General features: G+C 47.4%; 1 long non-coding RNA gene across 4 annotated transcripts; it reads right to left on the bottom strand.

Annotated features, from left to right (window-relative positions):
• Nucleotides 1–13,572: 13,572 nt before the first annotated feature.
• On the bottom strand, nucleotides 13,573–21,665 carry LOC125514545 (uncharacterized). Of its 4 annotated transcripts, XR_015608686.1 has the most exons (3): nucleotides 20,956–21,665; nucleotides 13,972–20,390; nucleotides 13,573–13,877 (listed from the first exon to the last, which is right to left on the bottom strand). It is a non-coding gene; the product is annotated as an uncharacterized LOC125514545 (long non-coding RNA). The 4 variants fall into 4 exon arrangements; XR_015608684.1 differs by having other exon boundaries at nucleotides 13,573–20,390; XR_015608685.1 differs by having other exon boundaries at nucleotides 13,573–20,385.
• Between the last annotated feature and the right edge of the window lie 956 nt (nucleotides 21,666–22,621).

The raw sequence follows: 22,621 nt of genomic DNA, 5'->3' as shown, positions 1-22,621 counted from the left end.
TTCTCGTACAACCATGACATTAGTTGCATCTGTCTTGTTGTCTCTATGTTGCATCCGTGCAATATCTTCAAGAAGTCCTACTCATCTTTTGGAATGTTCCTATTGTTGGGGAACGTAGTAATTTCAAAAAAAATCCTACGCACACACAGGATCATGGTGATGCATAGCAACGAGAGGGGAGAGTGTCGTCCACGTACCCTCGTAGACCTTTAAGCGGAATCGTTATGACAACGCGGTTGATGTAGTCGTACGTCTTCACGATCGACCGATCCTCAGTACCAAACGTACGGCACCTCCGCGTTCAGCACACGTTCAGCTCGGTGACGTCCCGCGAACTCACAATCCAGTAGAGCTCGGGGAAGAGTTGCGTCAGCATGACGGCGTGGTGACGATGTTGATGAAGCTACCGCAGCAGGGCTTCGCCTAAACACCGCTACAGTATGACCGAGGTGGATTATGGTGAAGGGGGCACCGCACATGGCTGGGAGAAATCTTTGTGATCAACTTGTGTGTCTAGAGGTGCCCCTGCCCCTGTATATAAAGGAGCAAGGGGGAGGCCGGCCGGCCCTTGTTGGCGCGCCTAGGACGAGGAATCCTCCTCCTGGTAGGAGTAGGATTCCTCCCTTTCCTACTCCTACTAGGAGGGGGAAAGGCAGGGAGAGAAAGAGAAGGAAAAAGGGGGCGCCCCCCCCTTATCCTAGTCCAATTCGGACAAGGGGAAGGGGGCGCTGCCTACCCTAGGCCGGCCCCTCTCTCTTTCCCCTATGGCCCAACAAGGCCCATTAGTCCCCGGGGGGTTCCGGTAACCACTCCGGTACTCCGGTAAAATCCTGATTTCACCCAGAACTATTCCGATGTCCAAATGTAGGCTTCCAATATATCAATCTTTACGTCTCGACCATTTCGAGACTCCTCGTCATGTCCGTGTTCAAATCCGGGACTCCGAACTACCTTCGGTACATCAAAACATATAAACTCATAAAACCGATCATCACAGAACTTTAAGCATGCGGACCCTACGGGTTCGAGAACTATGTAGACATGACCGAGACACGTCTCCGGTCAATAACCAATAGCGGAACCTGGATGTTCATATTGGTTCCTACATATTCTACGCAGATCTTTATCGGCCAAACTGCACAACACTATACTGAAGGAAATATGCCCTAGAGGCAATAATAAAGTTATTATTTATTTCCTTATTTCATGATAAATGTTTATTATTCATGCTAGAATTGTATTAACCGGAAACATAATACATGTGTGAATACATAGACAAACAGAGTGTCACTAGTATGCCTCTACTTGACTAGCTCGTTAATCAAAGATGGTTATGTTTCCTAACCATAGACAAAGAGTTGTTATTTGATTAATGGGATCACATCATTAGGAGAATGATGTGATTGACATGACCCATTCCATTAGCTTAGCACCCGATCGTTTAGTATGTTGCTATTGCTTTCTTCATGACTTATACATGTTCCTATGACTATGAGATTATGCAACTCCCGTTTGCCGGAGGAACACTTTGGGTGCTACCAAACGTCACAACGTAACTGGGTGATTATAAAGGAGCATTACAGGTGTCTCCAAAGGTACATGTTGGGTTGGCGTATTTCGAGATTAGGATTTGTCACTCCGATTGTCAGAGAGGTATCTCTGGGCCCTCTCGGTAATGCACATCACATAAGCCTTGCAAGCATTACAACTAATATGTTAGTTGTGAGATGATGTATTACGGAACGAGTAAAGAGACTTGCCGGTAACGAGATTGAACTAGGTATTGGATACCGACGATCGAATCCCGGGCAAGTAACATACCGATGACAAAAGGAACAACGTATGTTGTTATGCGGTCTGACCGATAAAGATCTTCGTAGAATATGTAGGAGCCAATATGGGCATCCAGGTCCCGCTATTGGTTATTGACCGGAGACGTGTCTCGGTCTTGTCTACATTGTTCTCGAACCGTAGGGTCCGCACGCTTAAGGTTTCGATGACAATTATATTATGAGTTTATGAGTTTTGATGTACCGAAGGAGTTCGGAGTCCCGGATGAGATCGGGGACATGACGAGGAGTCTCGAAATGGTCGAGATGTAAAGATCGATATATTGGACGACTATATTCGGACATCGGAAAGGTTCCGAGTGATTCGGGTATTTTTCGGAGTACCGGGTAGTTACGGGAGAAGCAATGGGCCTTGATGGGCTTTAGTGGGAAGAGGAGAAAGGGCCAAGGGGCTGCTGCGCCCCCCCTCCCCTCTGGTCCGAATTGGACTAGGGAAAGGGGGGCCGGCCACCTTTCCTTCTCCTCCACTTCCTTCTCCCTTCCTCCCCTCTTGGTGGACTCCTAGTAGGACTCCACATCCTGGCCGCACCAACCTTGGCCGGCCTCCTCCTCCTCCATCCTTTATATACTGAGGCAAGGGGCACCCCATAGACACAAGTTGATCCTCGTGATCGTTCCTTAGCCGTGTGCGGTGCCCCCTGCCACCATATTCCACCTCGGTCATATCGTTTTAGTGCTTAGGCGAAGCCCTGCGTCGGTAGAACACAAGTGAGTTGTGGGCGATATAAGTGCTAAGAACTCGGAGGTGCCGGAGTAACGGTGCTTGGATCGGCCGGATCGGGAAGAAGACGTACGACTACTTCCTCTACGTTGTGTCAACGCTTCCGTTGCGATCTACAAGGGTACGTAGATCATACTCTCCCCTCTCGTTGCTATGCATCACCATGATCTTGCGTGTGCGTAGGAAAATTTTGAAATTACTACGTTTCCCAATAGTGGCATCAGAGCCTAGGTTTTATGGTTTGTTGTTGTATGCACGAGTAGAACACAAGTGAGTTGTGGGCGATATAAGTCATACTGCCTACCAGCATGTCATACTTTGGTTCGGCGGTATTGTTGGACGAGACGACCCGGACCGACATTACGTGTACGCTTACGCGAGACCAGTTCTCCCGACGTGCTTTGCACATAGGTGGCTTGCGGGCGACAGTCTCTCCAACTTTAGTTGAACCGAGTATGACTACGCCCGGTCCTTGCGAAGGTTAAAACGGAGTCAAATTGACAAACTATCGTTGTGGTTTTGATGCGTAGGTGAGATTGGTTCTTACTTAAGCCCATAGCAGCCACGTAAAACTTGCAACAATAAAGTAGAGGACGTCTAACTTGTTTTTGCAGGGCATGTTGTGATGTGATATGGTCAAGGCATGATGCTAAATTTTATTGTATGAGATGATCATGTTTTGTAACCGAGTTATCGGCAACTGGCAGGAGCCATGTGGTTGTCGCTTTATTGTATGCAATGAAATCGCGATGTAATGCTTTACTTTATCACTAAACGGTAGCGATAGTCATAGAAGCATAAGATTGGCGAGATGACAACGATGCTACGATGGAGATCAAGGTGTCGTGCCGGTGACGATGGTGATCATGATGGTGCTTCGGAGATGGAGATCACAGGCACAAGAAGATGATGGCCATATCATATCACTTATATTGAATGCATGTGATGTTTATCTTTTATGCATCTTATCTTGATTTGATTGACGGTAGCATTATAAGATGATCTCTCACTAAATTATCAAGAAGTGTTCTCCCTGAGTATGCACCGTTGCCAAAGTTCGTCGTGCCCAGACACCACGTGATGGTCGGGTGTGATAAGCTCTACGTCCATCTACAACGGGTGCAAGCCAGTTTTTGCACACGCAGAATACTCAGGTTAAACTTGACGAGCCTAGCATATGCAGATATGGCCTCGGAACACGGAGACCGAAAGGTCGAGCGTGAATCATATAGTAGATATGATCAACATAATGATGTTCACCATTGAAAACTAATCCATTTCACATGATGATCGGTTATGGTTTAGTTGATTTGGATCACGTAATCACTTAGAGGATTAGAGGGATGTCTATCTAAGTGGGAGTTCTTAAGTAATATGATTAATTGAACTTAAATTTCTCATGAACTTAGTCCTGGTAGTATTAGCATATCTATGTTGTGGATCAATAGCTCGCGTTGTTGCTTTCATATGTTTATTTTGATATGTTCCTAGAGAAAATTGTGTTGAAAGATGTTAGTAGCAATGATGCGGATTGGATCCGTGATCTGAGGTTTATCCTCATTGCTGCACAGAAGAATTATGTCCTTGATGCACCGCTAGGTGACGGGCCTATTGCAGGAGCAGATGCAGACGTTATGAATGTTTGGCTAGCTCAATATGATGACTACTTGATAGTTTAGTGCACCATGCTTAACGGCTTAGAATCGGGACTTCAAAGACGTTTTGAACGTCATGGACCATATGAGATGTTCCAGGAATTGAAGTTAATATTTCAAGAAAATACCCGAGTTGAGAGATATGAAGTCTCCAACAAGTTCTATAGCTAAAAGATGGAGGAGAATCGCTCAACTAGTGAGCATGTGCTCAGATTGTCTGGGTACTACAATCGCTTGAATCAAGTGGGAGTTAATCTTCCAGATAAAATAGTGATTGACAGAATTCTCTAGTCACCATCACCAAGTTAGTAGAACTTCGTGATGAACTATAATATGCAAGGGATGACAAAAGTAATTCCCAAGCTCTTCGTGATGCTGAAATCGACGAAGGTAGAAATCAAGAAAAACATCAAGTGTTGATGGTTAACAAGACCACTAGTTTCAAGAAAAGGGCAAAGGGAAGAAGGGGAACTTCAAGAAGAACGGCAAGCAAGTTGCTGCTCAAGTGAAGAAGCCCAAGTCTGGTCCTAAGCCTGAGACTAAGTGCTTCTACTGCAAAGGGACTGGTCACTAGAAGCGGAACTACCCCAAGTGATTGGCGGATAAGAAGGATGGCAAAGTGAAACATAAGTATATTTGATATACATATTATTGATGTGTACTTTACTAGTGTTTATAGCAACCCCTCAGTATTTGATACTAGTTCAGTTGCTGGGATTAGTAACTCGAAACGGGAGTTGCAGAATAAACAGAGACTAGTTAAGGGTGAAGTGACGATGTGTGTTGGAAGTGGTTCCAAGATTGATATGATCATCATCGCACACTCCCTATAATTTCAGGATTAGTATTGAACCTAAATAAGTGTTATTTGGTGTTTGCGTTCAGCATGAATATGATTTGATCATGTTTATTGCAATACGGTTATTCATTTAAGTAAGAGAATAAATTGTTGTTCTGTTTACATGAATAAAACCTTACATGGTTACACACCCAATGAAAATAGTTCGTTGGATCTCGATCGTAGTGATACACATAATCATAATATTGAAACCAAAAGATGCAAAGTTAATAATGATAGTGCAACTTATTTGTGGCACTGCCGTTTAGGTCATATTGGTGTAAAGCGCATGAAGAAACTCCATGCTGATGGGCTTTTGGAATCACTTGATTATGAATCAGTTGATGCTTGCGAACCATGCCTCATGGGCAAGATGACTAAGACTCCGTTCTTCGGAACAATGGAGCGAGCAACAGATTTGTTGGAAATCATACATACTGATGTATGTGGTCCGATGAATATTGAGGCTCGCGACAGGTATCATTATTTTCTGATCTTCACAGATGATTTGAGCAAGATATGAGTATATCTACTTGATGAAACATAAGTCTGAAACATTTGAAAAGTTCAAAGAATTTCAGAGTGAAGAGAAAAATCATCGCAACAAAAAAATAAAGTTTCTACGATCTGATCGTAGAGAAGAGTACTTGAGTTACGAGTTTGGCTTTCAGTTAAAAACAATGTGAAATAGTTTCACTACTCACGCCACCTGGAACACCACAATGTAATGGTGTGTCCGAACGTCATAACCGTACTTTATTAGATATGGTGCGATCTATGATATCTCTTACCGATCTACCACTATCGTTTTGGGGTTATGCATTAGAGACAGCTGCATTCACGTTAAATAGGGCACCATATAAATCCGTTGAGACGACACCGTATGAACTATGGTTTGGCAAGAAACCTAAGCTGTTGTTTCTTAAAGTTTGAGGTTGCAATGCTTATATCAAAAAGTTTCAACCTGATAAGCTCAAACCCAAATCGGAGAAATGTGTCTTCATAGGATATCCAAAGGAAACTATTGGATACACCTTCTATCACAGATCCGAAGGCAAGACTTTTGTTGCTAAATTCGGAAACTTTCTAGAGAAGGGTTTTCTCTCGAAAGAAGTGAGTGGGAGGAAAGTAGAAAACTTGATAAGGTAATTGTACCTTCTCCCTCATTGGAAAGTAGTTCATCACAAAAATTTGTTCTTGTGACTACTACACCAATTAGTGAGGAAGATAATGATGATGATCATGTAACTTCAGATCAAGTTACTACCAAATCTCGTAAGTAAACTAGAGTAAGATCCGCACCAGAGTGGTACGGTAATCCTGTTCTAGAAGTCATGTTACTAGACCATGACGAACTTGCGAACTATGAGGAAGCGATGATGAGCCCAGATTCCGCGAAATGGTTTGAGGCCATGAAATCTGAGATATGATACATGTATGAGAACAAAGTATGGACTTTGGTTGACTTGACCGATGATCGGCAAGCCATAGAAAATAAATGGATCTTCAAGAGGAAGACGGACGCTGATAGTAGTGTTATTATCTACAAAGCTAGAATTGTCGCAAAAGGTTTTTCGACAAGTTCAAGGTGTTGACTACGATGAGAGATTCTCACTCGTATCTATGCTTAAGTCTGTCCGAATCATGTTAGCAATTGCCGCATTTTATGAAATCTGGCAAATGGATAAACAAAACTGAATTCCTTAATGGATTTATTGAAGAAGAGTTGTATACGATGCAACTAGAAGGTTTTGTCAATCCGAAAGGTACTAACAAAATGTGCAAGCTCCAGTGATCCATCTGTGAACTGGTGCAAGCATCTCGGAGTTGGAATATACGCTTTGATGAGTTGATCAAAGCATATAGTTTTATACAGACTTGCGGTAAAGCCTGTATTTGCAAGAAAGTGAGTGGGAGCACTACGACATTTCTGATAAGTATATATGTATGACATATTGTTGATCGAAAATAATGTAGAATTATTCTGCAAAGCATAAAGGAGTGTTTGAAAGGATTTTTTCAAAGAAAACCTCGGTGAAGCTGCTTACATATTGAGCATCAAGATCTATAGAGATAGATCAAGACGCTTGATAAGTTTTTTCAATGAGTACATACCTTGACAAGATTTTGAAATAGTTCAAAATAGAACAGTCAAAGAAAAAATTCTTGCCTATGTTACAAGGTGTGAAGTTGAGTAAGACTCAAAGCCTGACCACGGCAGAAAATAGAATGAGAATGAAAGTCATTCCCTATGCCTTGGCCATAGGTTCTATAAAGTATGCCATGCTGTGTACCAGACCTATTGTATACCCTACACTAATTTTGGCAAGGGAGTACAATAGTGATCTAGGAGTAGATCACTGGACAGCGGTCAAAATTATCCTTAGTGGAATAAGGATATGTTTCTCGATTATGGAGGTGACAAAAGGTTCGTCGTAAAAGGGTTACGTCGATACAAGTTTTGGCACTGATCCGGATGACTCTTAGTCTTCATCTGGATACATATTGAAAGTGGGAGCAATTAGCTAAAGTAGCTCCGTGCAGAGCATTGTAGACATAGAAAATTGCAAAATACTTACAGATCTGAATATGGCAGACCCGTTGACTAAACTTCTCTCACAAGCAAAACATGATCACACCTTAGTACTCTTTGGGTGTTAATCACATAGCAATGTGTACTAGATTACTGACTCTAGTAAGCCCTTTGGGTGTTGGTCACATATCGATGTGAACTATGGGTGTTAACCACATAAAGATGTGAACTATTGATGTTAGATCACATGGCGATGTGAACTAGATTATTGACTCTAGTGCAAGTGGGAGACTGAAGGAAATATGCCGTAGAGGCAATAATAAAGTTATTATTTATTTCCTTATTTCATGATAAATGTTTATTATTCATGCTAGAATTGTATTAACCGGAAACATAATACATGTGTGAATACATAGACAAACAAAGAGTCACTAGTATGCCTCTACTTGACTAGCTCGTTAATCAAAGATGGTTATGTTTCCTAACCATAGACAAAGAGTTGTTATTTGATTAATGGGATCACATCATTAGGAGAATGATGTGATTGACATGACCCATTCCATTAGCATAGCACACGATCGTTTAGTATGTTGCTATTGCTTTCTTCATGACTTATACATGTTCCTATGACTATGAGATTATGCAACTCCCGTTTGCCGGAGGAACACTTTGGGTGCTACCAAACGTCACAACGTAACTGGGTGATTATAAAGGAGCATTACAGGTGTCTCCAAAGGTACATGTTGGGTTGGCGTATTTCGAGATTAGGATTTGTCACTCCGATTGTCGGAGAGGTATCTCTGGGCCCTCTCGGTAATGCACATCACATAAGCCTTGCAAGCATTACAACTAATATGTTAGTTGTGAGATGATGTATTACGGAACGAGTAAAGAGACTTGCCGGTAACGAGATTGAACTAGGTATTGGATACCGACGATCGAATCCCGGGCAAGTAACATACCGATGACAAAAGGAACAACGTATGTTGTTATGCGGTCTGACCGATAAAGATCTTCGTAGAATATGTAGGAGCCAATATGGGCATCCATGTCCCGCTATTGGTTATTGACCGGAGACGTGTCTCGGTCATGTCTACATTGTTCTCGAACCGTAGGGTCCGCACGCTTAAGGTTTCGATGACAGTTATATTATGAGTTTATGAGTTTTGATGTACCGAAGGAGTTCGGAGTCCCGGATGAGATCGGGGACATGACGAGGAGTCTCGAAATGGTTGAGACGTAAAGATCGATATATTGGACGACTATATTCGGATATCGGAAAGGTTCCGAGTGATTCGTGTATTTTTCGGAGTACCGGATAGTTATGGGAGAAGCAATGGGCCTTGATGGGCTTTAGTGGGAAGAGGAGAAAGGGCCAAGGGGCTGCTGCACCCCCCCCCTCCCCTCTGGTCCGAATTGGACTAGGGAAAGGGGGGTCGGCCACCTTTCCTTCTCCTCCACTTCCTTCTCCCTTCCTCCCCTCTTGGTGGACTCCTACTAGGACTTGGAGTCCTAGTAGGACTCCACATCCTAGCCGCATGAACCTTGGCCGGCCTCCTCCTCCTCCATCCTTTATATACTGAGGCAAGGGGCACCCCATAGACACAAGTTGATCCTTGTGATCGTTCCTTAGCCGTGTGCGGTGCCCCCTGCCACCATATTCCACCTCGGTCATATCGTTGTAGTGCTTAGGCGAAGCCCTGCGTCGGTAGAACATCATCATCGTCACCACGCCGTTGTGCTGACGGAACTCATCCCCGAAGCTTTGCTGGATCGGAGCCCGGGGAGCGTCATCGAGCTGTACGTGTGCTAAGAACTCGGAGGTGCCGGAGTAACGGTGCTTGGATCGGTCGGATCGGGAAGAAGACGTACGACTACTTCCTCTACGTTGTGTCAACGCTTCCGTTGCGATCTACAAGGGTACGTAGATCATACTCTCCCCTCTCGTTGCTATGCATCACCATGATCTTGCGTGTGCGTAGGAAAATTTTGAAATTACTACGTTCCCCAACATATACGTTGTTCTCTTTGTCATCGGTATGTTACTTGCCCGAGATTCGATCGTCGGTATCCAATACCTAGTTCATTTCTCGTTACCGGTAAGTCTCTTTACTCGTTCCGTAATACATCATCCCGTAACTAACTCATTAGTTATCATGCTTGCAAGGCTTATAGCGATGTGTATTACCGAGAGGGCCCAGAGAAACCTCTTCAACAATCAGAGTGACAAATCCTAATCTTGATCTATGCCAACTCGACAAGTACCATCGGAGACACCTGTAGAGCACATTTATAATCACCTAGTTACGTTGTGACGTTTGGTAGTACACAAAGTGTTCCTCCGGTATTCGGGAGTTGCATAATCTCGTAGTCATAAGAACATGTATAAGTCATGAAGAAAGCAATAGCAGTAAACAAATGATCAAGTGCTAAGCTAACGGAATGGGTCAAGTCAATCACATCATTCTCCTAATGATGTGATCCCATTGATCAAATAACAACTCGTGTCTATGGTTAGGAAACTTAACCATCTTTGATCAATGAGCTAGTCAAGTAGAGGCATACTAGTGACACTATGTTTGTCTATGTATTCACACATGTATTATGTTTCCGGTTAATACAATTTTAGCATGAATAAAAGTGTGATGATCATCATTATTAGAGAATTGTCCCAGTGAGGAAAGGATGATGGAGACTATGATTCCCCCACAAGTCAGGATGAGACTCCAGACTAAAAAAAGAGGCCATAAATAAAAGAGAAAAGGCCCAAATAAAAAAATGAGAGAAAAAGAGAGAAGGGACAATGCTACTATCCTTTTGCCACACTTGTGCTTCAAAGTAGCACCATGACATTCATAGTAGAGAGTCTCTCATTTCGTCACTTTCGTATACTAGTGGGAATTTTTCATTATAGAACTTGACTTGTATATTCCAATGATGGGCTTCCTCAAATTGCCCTAGGTCTTCATGAGCAAGCAAGTTGGATGCACACCCACTTAGTTTCTTTTTGAGCTTGCGTATACCTATAGCTCTAGTGCATCCATTACATGGAAGTCCCTACTCACTCACATTGATATCTATTGATGGGCATCTCCATGGCCCGTTGATACGCCTAGTTGATGTAAGACTATCTTCTCCCTTTTTGTCTTCTCCACAACCACCATTCTATTCCACCTATAGTGCTATATCCATGGCTGACGCTCATGTATTGCGTGAAGATTGAAAAAGTTAGAGAACACCAAAAGTATGAAACAATTGCTTGGCTTGTCATCGGGGTTGTGCATAATTTAAATATTTTGTGTGGTGAAGATGGAGCATAGCCAGACTATATGATTTTGTAGGGATAACTTTCTTTGGCCATGTTATTTTGAGAAGACATAATTGCTTTGTTAGTATGCTTGAAGTATTATTATTCTTATGTCAATATTAAACTTTTGTCTTGAATCTTTCGGATCTGAATATTCATACCACAATTAAGAAGAATTACATTAAAATTATGCCAAGTAGCACTCCGCATCAAAAATTCTGTTTTTATCATTTACCTACTCGAGGACGAGCAGGAATTAAGCTTGGGGATGCTTGATCGTCTCCAATGTATCTATAATTTTTTATTGCTCGATGCTATATTATCTATTGTTTTGGACATTATTGGGCTTTATTTTCCACTTTTATATTATTTTTGGGACTAACCTATTAACCGGAGGCCCAGCCCAGAATTGCTGCTTTTTGCCTATTTAGGGTTTCGAAAAAAAGGAATATCAAACGGAGTCCAAACAAAATGAAACCTTCGGGAACGTGATTTTCTCAACGAACAAGACCCAGGAGACTTGGACCCTACGTCAAGACACAAAAGAGGAGGCCACGAGGTAGGGGGCGCGCCTACCCCCCCCCCCCCCAAGGCGCGCCCTCCACCCTCATGGGCCCCCTATTGCTCCACCGATGTACTCCTTCCTCCTATATATACCTACGTACCCCCAAACGATCAGATACGGAGCAAAAAACCTAATTCCACCGCCGCAACTTTCTGTATCCACGAGATCCCAACTTGAGGCCTGTTCCGGAGCTCCGCCAGAGGGGTCATCGATCACGAAGGGCTTCTACATCAACACCATAGCCCCTCCGATGAAGTGTGAGTAGTTTACCTCAAACCTACGGGTCCATAGTTATTAGCTAGATGGCTTCTTCTCTCTTTTTGGATCTCAATACAATGTTCTCCCCTCTCTTGTGGAGAACTATTCGATGTAATCTTCTTTTTGCGGTGTGTTTGTTGAGACCGATGAATTATGGGTTTATGATCAAGTCTATCTATGAATAATATTTTGAATCTTCTCTGAATTCTTTTATGTATGATTGGTTATCTTTGCAAGTCTCTTCGAATTATCAGTTTGGTTTGGCCTACTAGATTGATCTTTCTTGCAATGGGAGAAGTGCTTAGCTTTGGGTTCAATCTTGCGGTGTCCTTTCCCAGTGACAGTAGGGGCAGCAAGGCACGTATTGTATTGTTGCCATCGAGGATAACAAGATGGGGTTTTCATCATATTGCATGAGTTTATCCCTCTACATCATGTCATCTTGCTTAAGGCGTTACTCTGTTTTTAACTTACTACACTAGATGCATGTTGGATAGCGGTCGATGAGTGGAGTAATAGTAGTAGATGCAGGCAAGAGTCGGTCTACTTGTCTCGGATGTGATCCCTATATACATGATCATACCTAGATATTCTCATAATTATGCTCAATTCTGTCAATTGCTCAACAGTAATTTGTTCACCCACCGTAGAATACCTATGCTCTCGAGAGAAGCCACTAGTAAAACCTATGGCCCCCGGGTCTATCTTTATCATATTAATCTCCTACTACTTAGTTATTTCCTTTGCTCTTTACTTTGCCTTTATTTTACTTTGCATCTTTATCACAAAAATACCAAAAATATTATCTTATCATATCTATCAAATCTCACTCTCGTAAGTGGTCATGTAGGGATTGACAACCCCTATTCGCGTTGGTTGCGAGGATTTATTTATTTTGTGCAGGTACGAGGGACTCGCGTGTAGCCTCCTACTGGATTGATACCTTGGTTCTCAAAAACTGAGGGAAATACTTACGCTACTTTGCTGCATCATCCCTTCCTCTTCGGGGAAAACCAACGCAGTGCTCAAGAGGTAGCAGTTTGTTCTCCGCTATTAGTGACTTTGGAGTGACTCTTTGTTGCATGTTGAGGGATAGTTATGTGATCCAATTATGTTATTATTGTTGAGGGAACTTGCACTAGTGAAAGTATGAACCCTAGGCCTTATTTCAACGCATTGCAATACCGTTTGTGCTCACTTTTATCATTAGTTAACTTGCTGTTTTTATATTTTCATATTACAAAAAACCTTTATCTACCATCCACATACCACTTATATCACCATCTCTTCGCTGAACTAGTGCACCTATACAATTTACCATTGTACTAGCAAAAGGGTCCGTGCATTGCAACGGGAGAAAAATATCCCCGAGAATCGGGCTCTCTTTTCTTAGTGAAAATTCACTGGTCAATGCTAATATGTGTTTCCAGGCAGGTGCATGATGTTCAGATCATATAAGATATTTAATAACGTAAAACAAAAAGGTCATTGCTAGCAATTTTAATTACAAAAAGTAACTTCTTTTAGGATTTTTCTTGTGTTTTCAGGGATTAGAAGTATACGAAAATATAGGAATGCATCAATATATCTCATCCGAGATAAGGACCATTCTTGAGAAAAATGATTGAATATTTGAAAAACAAATGATAGTCATGCATGCTTGCATAGTTACCATAGATGGATGAATGTACGATGCATAATTTTTTTTATCAGTTATCACTTAGACGTTAATAGGTTGTGAACATTTTGCATATAACAAACTCAAAGCCTAATTGAATATTGTAAATGGTATAATTGACTCAACCAATATCATAACACCAATAACTATATTAGCATACATATGTATTCACCTGCAAAAAAAAAGCATACATATGTATTCACTGAGCAAGTAACAAAAGAATTTAGTCCACATATGTATGTTTATGCACGAAAATCTGGGAAAGTTGTCATAACAGGCATAACAATAGGAGTTCTGTACCAACATGGGTGTGTGCTAACATTCAGAATGCGTGGCAAAATGAATAGCTACAACACTTAGGCCACAAAATTCACTCAAACTGAATAAAGCTACTTTTGAGAACACTAAAGTTCTTTTGAGCTCCTCAATTGATCTCTGCAATAGCTTGACTTCTTCATCCTTCTCCTTTCATCTGTTATTTGTAAGAGTACAAAAGAAGGGTTCTAAAAGAAGAAAAACGGAAGCATTATTAAGAGCAGAAAACACGAATCAAATAGCATGAACACCTGGCTGGCGTCCGTAGCAATTACTTCCCTTTGTTTTGCGACTGGCAAAGCATCTCCAGCTTTTCTCTCAGAGATGCACCTGGGAGTCACATTATTGTTTCTCTTCTGAGAGCTTGGAGAAGTTATTCTGCAAATTTTGAAGCAAATCGTTCCTTTCATCATCAAGTAAATTTCTCAGCTCAATCAACACTTCCTCCAATATTGGAGTGGCATTTCTATTATGGGCTAACTCCTATTTCACAAAGTAATCAATCCGTCCAATATGGCTGAGCTGAGGTCGCAAATCAGTGTTCACTATAGAAACTGCATTTGGTTTGCAAACTGCACTTGCTGGCTGCTCCTCCAACACCAAAATCTTTTTTTACTCTTCATAATTTAAGAATGTGCAGGATTAATCAATTTAAACTTACTGGATTGGATGGATGAAGTGTCTAGATAGTAGGATTAAACAACTGGTCCTTTACCGATTGATTAATTAGTGAACTAAACATTTTTCTGAATATTTGCTTTAATGGATGTGCATGATTAATCAGTTAACACTACACTGGGGGAGGACATCCTGATGGAGCAGCGCAACCTACTTGACCAGCAAGCCCCACGCCTTCAAACTATTTTAGGAGATCTAACAACATTAAATAAGAAGCATCATCTCATTAAAGCCCTCTTTATTTATTTTATCGGAGACTCGGAAGAACTTAGTCTCTTGAAAATAAGAAGCATCATCCATGGTCGATTTCTGGACCAAAATAACTATATGCATAAACGGACTCTCATGCCAAGTTGCAAACAGATCAGGGAAAACACCCACAAACTTGAATAAAAGGATGTGATTTTTCAGAAAAAATAATGTTATCTGATCGAAATGAAACAATTGTTGTTTAGATATATCAGTTTCGATCGAATCTACTATGGCATTGACAGAAGCAGTAGACATCCAGCCATAAACATATCACTGGCCATAGGTTTTATTTTTATTTTTTAGCATGCACTGGCTATAGGTAGATAACATAAGAGCTAGGATCCAACAGTTAGGCAGAACAAGTAAGGCACCAAGTCGCATAATCAAAGTCTGCCCATTTGCACACATGTAAATAGTTCGAACGTACTGAAACACAAAGAAAGTAAATAGTAGATTATATTGTCCTAAGGTGATCTTGCTTGATAACATTATCTAGAGAATATCAAAAGGAGAAACATAACTAACCTTGACCTGTTTGTAGCGATTTAGATTTTACACACTCTGGTCGTTTCATCTGAAATCACATGAAAAAGTGTTGCTTTTCTTTGGCCGCTGTCGGAGTAATCGACCACGGGTACCCCGAGGACGGCAAGACGATATTTCAAGACATCAGGGCTAGCAAAACCCCTCAGTCCGACTGCGCCAGCCAGCCGGCTGCCGACTGCAGCCCGAAGCGACATCGACAAGACCCCGACGTGGCGGCCATACCGCGGACGAGACGGCTGTACCTCGATGCCATCATGTATAGTGTCACTTGTCCCCTGGCACTATTTATAAAGTGACCCAGGGGACAAGCATGACACCCCACCATGCCTACATAGCTTACTCTCTAAGCTAGCCATGCCTATATATATGGGCATCCATCCATCCAGGATGATGGACACTCACGCACACTCACGGCCGCAAGCCATGGTCATACATGGCCGGCCACTAGCATACCACATACATGCATTTACCAAGTCAGATGCCTATGGCACTGATCCCAGATACAGCTCCAGGAACAACTCTGTACTAGATATGTCAGATACACTCAGACATGCAGCAGTAGGAGTATTATCTCTCCGGAGAGCTCCGAAGCTGGGTAAACCACCGCGTGCTACTCGCATACCCGCTCCCGGGCCTATCAGCAGCAGTCTTACCCACACACTAAGCCCTTGTGGCATCTGTCGACTCGCAAGCCCCCCGTGAGAAATACCACGACAATTGGCGCCCACCGTGGGGCGGTACTACTACTATGCTACCGCGCTGCTGCTGGTTTCGCAGTCCGGACGGGACCATCTTCATCATCTCCGCCACGGCGTCGCGCCGTCTCTCCGGTAGCGCTCGGGGGCTCGACTTCGACTCGCCCCGGGAGCGGCCGTGCGGGACGGCGCGCCCTCGCCGTCGGCTTCGCCATCTTCTTCACCACCACCGCAACACCGACCGTCCGTCCGCGCGCCGCGCGCGTGCCGCGCGCGGGGCCTCGTTTCGGTCGGCCGTGGCCACCCACACGCCGCTCACGTTTGCTCCTCTCTGTGCTACGCCTTGCTCTAGCCGGAACGCGCATTAACTTCTCCATATGCCATCTTTATAAGCTAGCTAGATGCAAGTCAAAATATGGTCAAACCATAACCATACATGCCTTGTACACTTCCCAAACTCATAGCCCAGATAATAGTTAGACACAAGCCAGACAATGGTTGTGCACTAGCAAACCAGCGCTCGCTCCTGAGCCTCCACAGCTGCGGCCGCTGCTCCCGCATCGCCCAGCTCCGGCCCGGCACCTCCGTTGTGTGCCCGCAGCTCCGGCCGTCCTTTGCTTCGAGCGTCACGTCCGTCCTCTGCTCCGAGCTCCTGGCTGCCGCCCGCCTCTCTTGCAGTTGCACGCATATGCAAAGCTAGCAAGCAAGCACACAGCCTGGCAGCTTCATGAATTCTTTAGCTACTTCCGTCCAGCTTCTCCCACACGACCGGCCGCTGCCGCGTCCACCACTGGCTCCGGCTCGGACCTCCACATCGTCGCGCTCGTCGCCGGCTCCGCCCCCGCGCGCCGGCCTCCGCAGCACCGGCCCGCCGGCCGCTGTCGTGCTGCCCCGTGTGTGGCGCTGCCTCGTGCCTGGGCGGGTCCAGCTCCCTCGGCCATCCGGCCCCGCCGAGCTCCCCGCGAGGATCTTCCTCGACCTCGGGCCCGCCCCGCAGGCGCGCCGGCCACGTTGTGCCTTCTCCCGCCCGGTCGGCACCGGCCCGCGCCCCTGCCGGCTCCTCTGCCTGCGGCCTCCCGCAGGGGCCCGGCCTCCCGCTCGCAGACGGCTCCACAACGCGCGTCTGCGCGACCGTGTTGCTGCAGTCCCTGGGTTCCTGCGCCGCGCTCCATCTCCTCGAGCTGGCCTCGGCTCCGGGCCGGCTCCCGCGCCATGCGCCGAGCGGCTCGCGCCGTCTCCTCCGGCCGGTGGTGGCTCCCGGCCGGCTCCCGCGCCGTGCACCTCGTGTGTCCGCCTTCGGCCGGCCCACCTCCCCGCTCCGTGCCGCGCGCACCCTCACGCGCCGGCTTCTGCCCGCACCCGACCGGCCCGCGCCTCAGTCTCCACCGCGCCGCCTGCGCCTGGCCGGCTGCTCCGCCTCCGCGCCGGGCCGCCCGCCTCCCACGCGCTCGCTGTCTCAGGCGCATCGACCGCCGTTCGCACCGCGTCAAGCCGCCGCCTCCGCGCCACTCCCTGCGCCGTCGTCATGACCCCGTCCGTCTCTGCCTCCGCCCGTGGCCGGGTCATGCCTGCCAGCTCCGCCTACACCACACCGCGCCGGCTTCTCCCACATAGGCCGGGTCCGGCCCTCCAACCGCTGCACCGGCTCCCGGCGCCAGCTGCTTCCCCACTGCCGGGCTCCGCCTGCACCCTCCTGCCCGTCCTGCGCGCCGGCTTCCGCAACCCGGCCAGCCGGTTTCGCCCGCGCCGACTTCCGCCATCCGGCCTGCCGGCCTCCGACGCCCGCAACCCGGCCTCGTTGCGGCTCCGGCCCGCATCGCCGCCTCCCGCGCGCTGCTTGGCCGCACCCCGTCGCCGGCTCCCACGCCCTTCTCCACGCGGCCCGCGCCGGCTCGCAGTGGCCGGCTGCGCCCGGCCTCCCGTTCCGCGCCTGCCGGGCCGGCCCCGTCCGTGGCCAGCTGCTCCACCGCCGAGTCGCCCCGCCGGCCACCTGCTCCGCATCCGGGTCGTCCTGCCGGCCCGCCGGCTTCCCCGCCTCCCGGCCCGCCGGCCTCGCCCGCCACCTGGCCGGCTGCCGGCTCCCTGCTCGCCCGTTGCCTGGCCCGGCCGGCTGCCGGCTCCCGCTGTTCGGCTGCCCGTGGCCGACTGGAAAAAAAATGGGGCCGGTGGAAAGAAGACCGGCTGCCCATGCTGGTTGAAAAAAAAAAGGAGTGACCGGGTGAGATGGCCGGATGCCCACGGCCGATTGGCAAGAAAGAAAAAATGTGTGTGTGCGTCCGACCGCTGGCTGCTTGTCCGGCTGCAAAGAGCCCGACTGCTGTGTCGAGGTCCGCCCACCCGGCCGGAAGAAGAAGACAAAGTAGTTGCCGGAAGATCCGGCCCGACTGCTCAGCAGTCAGCCCGAATCTCGGGGGCTACACCCAGCGGGTGCGCTGACGCGCCCCCGCGAGAAAGAAGACAAAGTAGTTGCCGGAAGATCCGGCCCGACTGCTCAGCAGTCGGCCCGAATCTCGGGGGCTACACCCAGCGGGTACGCTGACACGCCCCCGCGAGAAAGAAGACAAAGTAGTTGCCGGAAGATCCGGCCCGACTGCTCAGCAGTCGGCCCGAATCTCGGGGGCTACACCCAGCGGGTGCGCTGACGCGCCCCCGCTAGAGAGAAGACAAAGTAGTTGCCGGAAGATCCGGCTCGACTGCTCAGCAGTCGGCCCGAATCTCGGGGGCTACACCCAGCGGGTGCGCTGACGCGCCCCCGCGAGAGAGAAGACAAAGTAGTTGCCGGGAGATCCAGCCCGACTGCTCAGAAGTCGGTCCGAATCTCGGGGGCTACACCCAGCGGGTGCGCTGACGCGCCCCCGCGAAGATTGCAGACAAGAGAAGAGTTTTGTCCGGCTGTCAGCAGCCGGCAGAAAAAAAGGGGCGCTGCAAGACGCCTCGCCGCCTGGCCGATCGAGCCTGACCGGCCGGGACCCCCCTCCGAGCACCCGGAGGCTCGAAGGCTTCACCCAGCGGGTGCGCCGACGCGCTCTGCGAGCGCCGAGTCGCGTCGGCTGTCTTCGACGACCGCGACTACACGAAAATCAATGTGAGCTCCTCACCCGCATATTTTTTGCACCACGCAAGCATGGATAACCACGAGCGATGCTCGGGGGCTGTCTCCGCATTTTATTACAGTAGCATCATTGTTCGCCCCGGCGCCAGCCAGAGTTGGCCCGGGGGCTGGCCGCTTGGCCTGAGACGTTAGTTCCCGCAGACGGCTTAGTACCATGCGCGGTACCAAAGGCCCACTCTTAGTCACAGACCGCAAAGCGGCTGTCTGACTAGCAAGAGTGAACACTGGAGGCCACCCATGCAAAAAACGCCCGGGAAGAAAAACGTTCGGGCGACCCGGCCGTTTTCCTTTACAAGTATCTACTCGGTTGAATCTGCTCCTAGACTCTGAGTACTGTACACTCCACTTCGCGGCCCACTCTTAGCCACAGACCGCAGAACGGCTGTTCGGCAAGCAAGAGCACAAGCCAAAAAGCGGAGGGAACACGAAAAAGATTAAGGGGGCTCGGACGAAACCGAGTCGGCACCCTCCGCATAAAACTTGCAATGCTAAAAGCAAACATTTGATATATCTGCATGGACTAACTTTGTCTTTTTTCTTGACAATTTCCATGAACACTCGCCAAAAAACCTCCGCCCAACTTTGTCAAGTTGCCCGGAGGCTTGGGGGCTACTGTCGGAGTAATCGACCACGGGTACCCCGAGGACGGCAAGACGATATTTCAAGACATCAGGGCTAGCAAAGCCCCTCAGTCCGACTGCGCCAGCCAGCCGGCTGCCAACTACGCCAACCAGCCGGCTGCCGACTGCAGCCCGAAGCGACATCGACAAGACCCCGACGTGGCGGCCATACCGCGGACGAGACAGCTGTACCTCAATGCCATCATGTATAGTGTCACTTGTCCCCTGGCACTATTTATGAAGTGACCCAGGGGACAAGCATGACACCCCACCATGCCTACATAGCTTACTCTCTAAGCTAGCCATGCCTATATATATGGGCATCCATCCATCCATCCAGGATGATGGACACTCACGCACACTCACGGCCGCAAGCCATGGTCATACATGGCCGGCCACTAGCATACCACATACATGCATTTACCAAGTCAGATGCCTATGGCACTGATCCCAGATACAGCTCTAGGAGCAACTCTATACTAGATATGTCAGATACACTCAGACATGCAGCAGTAGGAGTATTATCTCTCCGGAGAGCTCCGAAGCTGGGTAAACCACCGCGTGCTACTCGCATACCCGCTCCCGGGCCTATCAGTAGCAGTCTTACCCACACACTAAGCCCTTGTGGCATCTGTCGACTCGCAAGCCCCCCATGAGAAATACCACGACAGCCGCTGAAAGGGAAAGTACCAATCGCCACTTCGATGCTCCCTCTGTAATATTAAGAAAAGCAATCAACGGAGCATCGCCCTCCCATCATGCCTGTTCTGGTAGACACACAAAAGAATACACGAAGCATCTTCCATCAGTTTTTATAACTTGCTAGAAATACATGCAAACATCATCCAACAAATGAACGGCTTGTGCAATTTGTTTGCAAGCAAATAGAACGAATTATTGCAAACCTGAAAATAATTCTATTGTCTACGCATCTTTTCTCTCAGCTCTACAAAGAAATTCTTCTAACAATTCCTAAAAAGAATTTGAATGAAGCTACTGTACGTTTGTAGACAGCCACACATCAAATTGAAGATCACAGGAGCAACAAAGCATCAGGGATCCTCCTGCGGTCCACACGGTCCTCAACGGCAGAGTTGCCTGGTCAGTGGGCTGCCGACAGAGCATCGACCAGAGCGTGAATAATCAACGGAGTTTGTAATTGTAACCCTACACACGAAATTCCATGAGCATAGATAAACTGATCTTGTGATTTGGTAGAAGCAACAACTTATAGTGCCGGCTGAATGAACAGCTTGTGCCATTTATAGATAAACTGAAACCCTCACGTAGTCGGGCAGTACTATAATATGGTAGTAGCAGCAGGCAGCTCACCGTATGAAACCCGGCCGCGAAGGTACCACCAGTCGCCGCCGTACTGGGGCTCGTCCTGGAACTCCTTAGGCGCACTTCTGGAGGAACCTCGCCAGCTTCTCCGGCAGCATCACCGGTGGCAGCTCCCCCTCTAGTCGCCGGATCCCTTTGTAAAACGGACTCGGTTCGATCAGAGAGGAGGAAGCTAGGGACGTGGTGCGGTGCGGGTAGCAGCGAATTAGCGCCGCCTCTTCCATCCTCAGCCGCCAGCTCGCCGACCGCCCTCTCCATCCCCGACCTCGATCTTGGCGGCACCCGCCCACTCCATCCCCGTCCGCGATCCCGCCGGCGCCACCCTCCAATCCCCTTACTCGATCCCGCTCGTATCGAGCGCAGCACGCCAAGCCATGCCTCCCGCGAGGTCGCGGACGCGCAGATCGGCCCTCTCGAGCTCCTGGAGCCGGACGCCAGCGCCTCACCTTCCCATCCTCTGCCTCCCACGAGGTCGCGACCAGTAGGTGGAGGGGAGCGGTGAACGGCGAAGAAAGCCGCGGGTAAGGAGGAGATGGGATTAGGAGGCAGGAGAAGGCCGGCGGCGCGTGGTGAGGGGCGGAGCGAGGCAGGAGGCGGCCGGCGGCGCGAGGGGCGTAGCAGGAGGTGGGCGGGGCGGGGCGGAGCGCCACGAGGAGGGGGAATCTGGATAAGATGAAACAGAGGAACCGCCGGTTGAATACATACAGATGTAGGTTTTTTTAAACAAAACGTTTCTTCAATTATTCACTAAAATATACGGACGGCGGGTTTAATTCCTAAAAACCACGGGCACCTTGGTGTAAAAATGCCGCGACGGTGAACCCGGAGACTCAATCCATGCTTTATTATTATTATTATTATTATTATTATTATTATTATTATTATTATTATTATTATTATTACTAGTAAAAGTGTCCATGCGTTGCAATGGAAGAAAACAAATCGCATGCCCTTACCAATAAGCATGACCCAAGCCCCTCACAGTGTCGCTTATCCTTTTTCTCGTTCTCGCCGACGGTGGTCGCAGTGTTCACCTAATGAGAGTGCGTCCGAACATGATCAATTTTAAGATGATGAGCTCGGCCACCAACTATGCCAGTGCAAGGGTCGGGTTGGATGCGATAGAAGCCCTCGGTGAGCTACTCCGTGCTTCTAGTCCATACACCATCCGTCATAAGAATTGACTATAATTAGAAGCAAGAAATCACTACCCGGAAAATTTTTTAACATAACAAATACACCTTTAATTTAAGAACCGAATCCCCGGCCACAATACGCTACTTCTGCCGACCACTCCACAGCTACAAATTAAGTCCATCTGCATGCCATATAGCGAGAGGAGGGGCTTGAATGAAGTGGGGATCTCACCTTGGATACCATATTGTCACCTCGACCATGTCCGCCTCATAAAGCTCACATTTCGCTACGTCGTAAATGACAATCACCATAAACAATAGTTTGTCGAGTTAAGGAAGTTCCATATGAACTAAATACAAGCTTAATTTAATCTGTATTGGATATGTGTTGTGAAAAGAGAGAAAGCATGTCTGCAATTTTAGTTTCAGTCTGCATCTCACAAGAAACATGTGATAAATCATTCACTCAAAAACAGCGTATAACGTACACTAAGAATAACCCTGTGAAAAATCTGAAA

Source organism: Triticum urartu, chromosome 6A (genome assembly GCF_056163025.1).
Source record: "Triticum urartu cultivar PI428250 chromosome 6A, HENAU_Tu73, whole genome shotgun sequence".
Lineage (NCBI taxonomy): Eukaryota > Viridiplantae > Streptophyta > Magnoliopsida > Poales > Poaceae > Triticum > Triticum urartu.
The sequence above is the reverse complement of the archived record's forward strand: the minus strand, read 5'-3'. Positions and strand labels throughout refer to the sequence as shown.